The 4,834-nt window shown below is 41.2% G+C and overlaps 1 long non-coding RNA gene across 1 annotated transcript; it reads left to right on the top strand.

Annotated features, from left to right (window-relative positions):
• The first annotated feature begins 2,283 nt into the window (after positions 1 to 2,283).
• On the top strand, positions 2,284 to 4,174 carry LOC135532870 (uncharacterized). The gene is made up of 3 exons (XR_010454413.1): positions 2,284 to 2,407; positions 2,887 to 3,036; positions 4,111 to 4,174. It is a non-coding gene; the product is annotated as an uncharacterized LOC135532870 (long non-coding RNA).
• The last annotated feature ends 660 nt before the right edge of the window (positions 4,175 to 4,834 follow it).

Raw genomic sequence — 4,834 nt, 5'->3', positions numbered from 1 at the left:
TCCTCACCACCGTGTCCCCCGTCACTCGCCTCTGGTTGCCTCCTCTCCGCTGTGGACCCCTCCTCCGGTGCACTATCCACCCTCGGTAAGTCCTCTGGTCCCACTCCACCTTCAATGCTCACACACCCCGCTGTTACAGCACACCGACAGCAACGATAAGCTTCATTGAACCTTTGCCCAAAGCTCAAATTGCTGCATTTTAGATGAATCCACTGTGCACTCCAAACATACCAAAGCTTTGCTGTTGCTCTTTATCCACCGTTCGTAAACTGAGCATGGGTGCATAGGCCGTTTAATGGGGTTCGTGATAAAGTGAGGTCCAGGGCATTGATGGATATCACCCGATAAGAGAAGGCAGAGTTATTATAAGATCTCCACCATTAATTTGAGATTTCAGACTGGATTTCGATGATCGTTTTGGTTTGTGCCAAGGTGCTATGAAAATTAAGACATTTTGCCCTATAGCTTAGTCTCAGACATCACAAAAACTCTGCAAAATGTTAGAGAAAGCCCATGGTTCAAAGACAAAGCCTTTGTCAGTTCAAGATTTACATCACAGTCAAGATTTTACAAAAATGACTGTGTTTAAAAAGGCTAACCACAGTGTACTTGAGATATCTTGCTCTTTGTGATCTATTTTCATTATGAATGATGTTGATATTGCTTCATTTATTTTAATTTGAGACATCATGCATTGCTACAAATATCTTCATTCATCAATAATCGTTGCCTGACTTTTACGGACCTGGCCTCATACCAATATTTAGCAGGCCGATATGGACAAGGGGGTCTACAAGTACCAATACAACCTAATGTCTATTGGTGTAATGGTGTAATGTGTGGGAGGAGTAGCTGACCAGGAGGGTGAAGTTAATGATTGCAGTATTTTATGAAAGGCTGAAATCAGAGGACGTAACATTTCACAATGTTCAGATAGAAATGCGTTGTGGAGAACAGATTATTTTTTATTTTTTATTTAACTACGTCAGTTTTAAGAACAAATTATTATGTACAATGATGGCCTACCCCGGCCAAACTCGGTCGATGCTGGGCCAATTATGCACCGCCCTGTGGGACTCCCAACCACGGCCGGATGTGATGCAGCCACAAACATGTCCATTTGATATCTAAGATTAAGACAGAGTTGAGTTGGCATACTAACAGTTTCACAGACCAAATCAATCTGTAATATTGTGCATTTTTCCCTGTTATTTTCAAACCCCACACACATCTCTTGTGAACTACGCAGGTCAAGGCCTAGGGTTACCAGGTGCCATAGGCCTATGCAGAGCATAAAGATGAAAAAAGAAAAATACAGGACGATCCAATGATGCCAAGAGTGAGTAAATATCCCAACTCAACTATGTCTTAAAGGTAAGTTCTTTACATTTGAGTCTACTAAGCCCATGAAAATGTCTGCCAGATTCTTGATATGTTTAGCAAGCTCAGACTCCATGTCATCACAAACACCCTGTGTTCCTCTGGTATCAACGCCTCTCCTTCTCACAGGATCATGTTTATTTTCTTGTTTGTCAATGTTCCTCTTCAGTGTCACTCTGTCTATTTTTCCTTCCTAACTGTTACTTGAATGGACTTTTTCCCTTCTCTCACTTCCTTGGCTGCTCTTTCAAGAACCTCAAGGGAGGCTGGACCCCTGGTTGTTTTACATTTGTGTACACGACGCATTATAGTGCATTTTTATTGATACAGAGCAGACACTATCTTGAGTTAATATGGAAAAAATACTATGCATATTATGTATAAAACTGACTAAATGTAATTAGCATTTGTATGGGGTTTGTTGAGCTATTGGCTCAACTTGAACCCTGGCCAAATGACACAATTTACCCCAAAGCATCCATTTTCACTGTATTAGCTCACACAGCTACAGGGATGCACTTTCATGCTAGGTTGAGGACCTCATATTGTAGCTTATAGAGACCCCAACTGATATATGAAAGATTCTTAAAATAACCTATTTTGTTTTAGATACAAGCACCATGAAACCTATAACACAATACATTTATCTGACTTTGGGGAAATCCCTTTTTGGAGCTAGCAACACTTTCTCCATGTTTCTTCCTTCATGAAATGATGACCACTTCCTAAATGTTTGATCACATTCATTTAATTAATGTTGTGTATGATTTCCTAGAAACAAGGTGTTGCTCAACTAACCCGTTGGCACAACATACCCCACTCTCCCCTACAGCCTTACCTGTTTTACTTGCTGTATTATGAGTTATTTCTGCTTGTATCACTTGTTTTCTCTCTCCTAGATAATTCAACAGTTCAACTACGAAGGAATTATGCTATTGAGCGATGCACTGGTCATGTTGCTTGGTACAAATTGGGCTCCTACTGTGTTAAGCACATCAACCAGATGTTGGACTATACGTCAGCTGAGGTAAATTCAGACTTCTCTCAGGTTTTATCCCACATATCCATGATGTCTCAGTTAAAGGTAGACATACAGTAGTGTACCTCACCACTGGGCACAGACGTCACATCTAGCTTTGATTGATTGAGTTGTCAACTAACGTGAATTCAAAGTGAAATAATCAACATTTTGAACCATGTCATTGGATTTAGGTTAAACTTTGGGTGATAAAAATCCTAAATTCCTATACTGTACGTTGATGACTTTTTCATAATCCAACCAGTTTTCCACATTGATTCAATGTCATCAGAAGGAAAAACATAGATTTTTTTGATTGAAATGACATGGTAACAACTTTGATTTGATTTAACAAGTGTGTGCCCACTGGGTCTATATCTACTGTATGCTGTGTGATTTTACCTCCATAAGTAACTCTCAAAGCGTCATCCAAATTAATCCAACTCTAAATGTGTTGTCTTTGTTTCCTTAATGTCTACATCACATAGAATCACTGCAAATCTGTGAAGTCTGGTGCTCATCTGGTATCAGTCCACAGTGCTGAGGACAACAATGCCGTGGATGAATTCAGTCAGTGGAGCAGCCGACATAACCCTCGCATCTGGCTCGGTGGTCATGCAGTAAATGACCCTTCACAGGTGTTAATAATCATAATAACTAGCGTTGGGCACCAAAATCCATGGTATCGATATCGCTTGATGTATCAATATGAGCAAGGCATATCGTGATATTGGTTTATCCCTTCCTGTTAACATACAGTTTTATGTAAAAAGACATAAAGATTGTGCCTCACAGACCTTCACAGGCTCTCAACTGAGCATACATAATTGCCTGTTATTGGGCCATCGACAATGGATGGAAACTGGTTGAGTGGGTTTAGGCTTCTAGAACATTCACACCTGGCCCAATGGGCAATCAGCAAGCCGTTGTCTAGACTTCATAGAACCCTGGAAGTCAACAGAAAAGTGAACATTCATGTGGTTGCAAGGTTGTCATAAAGCCAGGAAATACACTGAGCGTACAAAACATTAGGAACACCTTCCTAATATTGGTTTTGAAAGCATTCTACAGGGATGCTGGCAAGGGAAATGTTGACTCCAATGCTTCCCACAGTTGTGTCAAGTTGGCTGGATGTCTTTTGGGAGATGGACCATTCTTGATACACACGGGAAACTGTTGAGCATGAAAAACCAAGCAGTGTTACTTTTCTTCACACTCTCAAACCGGTGCACCTGCCACCTACGACCATACCTTGTTCAAAGGCACCTAAATATTTTGTCTTGCCCATTCACCCTCTGAATGGCACATATACACAATCCATGACTCAATTGTCTCAAGGCTTAAAAATCCTTCTTTAGCCTGTCTCCCTTCCTTCATCTATACAGATTTAAGAATATATAACTAGTGACATCGACACGGGGTCATAGCTTTAACCTGGATTCACCTGGTCAGTCTATGTCATGGAAAGAGCAGGTATTCCTAATGTTTTGTACACTCATTGTATATCAATATTGTTTGGGGGAAAAATGCAACTGTATTGACATCTACTTTTTCATATCAGTGCCCATCACTAATATGAACTGACTAAAATGAATCTCAAAACAAGTAGTGTTCACTGTTCAATTTGGCCATCATTAGCAAAAGCAGGTGAGCAACACCAGTTATACCCCCTCGCTTGGTCAGTTATATGTCCTGCTCTCTCTCTCCCACAGGCTAGCAACTTCCTCTGGGTCGATGGGTCTGATATGAATTTCTCTGCCTGGATTCAGGAACCCAAGCAACCATCCGGTGACGGACGTTGCATGGAGATGAACTGGCTTGGTAAGCAAGGGATAACTGTCTGTGGTTGGAATGGTGGTTGGAATGGTGGTTGGAATGGTGGTTGGAATGGTGGTTGGAATGGTGCTGGTGAAACCCTTACATTTCTAATGCTTGAGTGCTGGCACTTCTAGAATATTCTGGGACATTCGATGGGTCTGATATGAATTTCTCTGCCTGGATTCAGGACCCCAAGCAACCATCCGGTGACGGACGTTGCATGGAGATGAACTGGCTTGGTAAGCAAGGGATAACTGCCTGGGACCTTTTATTTGATTCCAAAAGGTGTTGTGGGGTTGGGAGGCAAGAAAATGCTTCATTTTAATTTTTGTTTCTGACATATGATGACATATTCTAAGAATACTATTAATTTAATGTCTCCATCTCTAATCATCTTCTCAGAAACCGGCAAATGGAATGATAAACCATGTAGCCAGAATAACTTCTTTGTGTGTGCCTTTAAACCTGATGGAGGCCATCCAAGAGTGGAAGCTACCGATAGATTGGAGCCTGAGATGTCTCAGTTGAAGCCGTTGACAGATGAGTAGTATATACCTGTCAGATACGCTTTGCCTTATATAGCTTTAGTCTCAGACTTCACAACGACACCAGGACCCT

The sequence above is a fragment of the Oncorhynchus masou genome, unplaced genomic scaffold (assembly GCF_036934945.1).
Source record: "Oncorhynchus masou masou isolate Uvic2021 unplaced genomic scaffold, UVic_Omas_1.1 unplaced_scaffold_2074, whole genome shotgun sequence".
Classification (NCBI taxonomy): domain Eukaryota; kingdom Metazoa; phylum Chordata; class Actinopteri; order Salmoniformes; family Salmonidae; genus Oncorhynchus; species Oncorhynchus masou.
The sequence above is the reverse complement of the archived record's forward strand: the minus strand, read 5'-3'. Positions and strand labels throughout refer to the sequence as shown.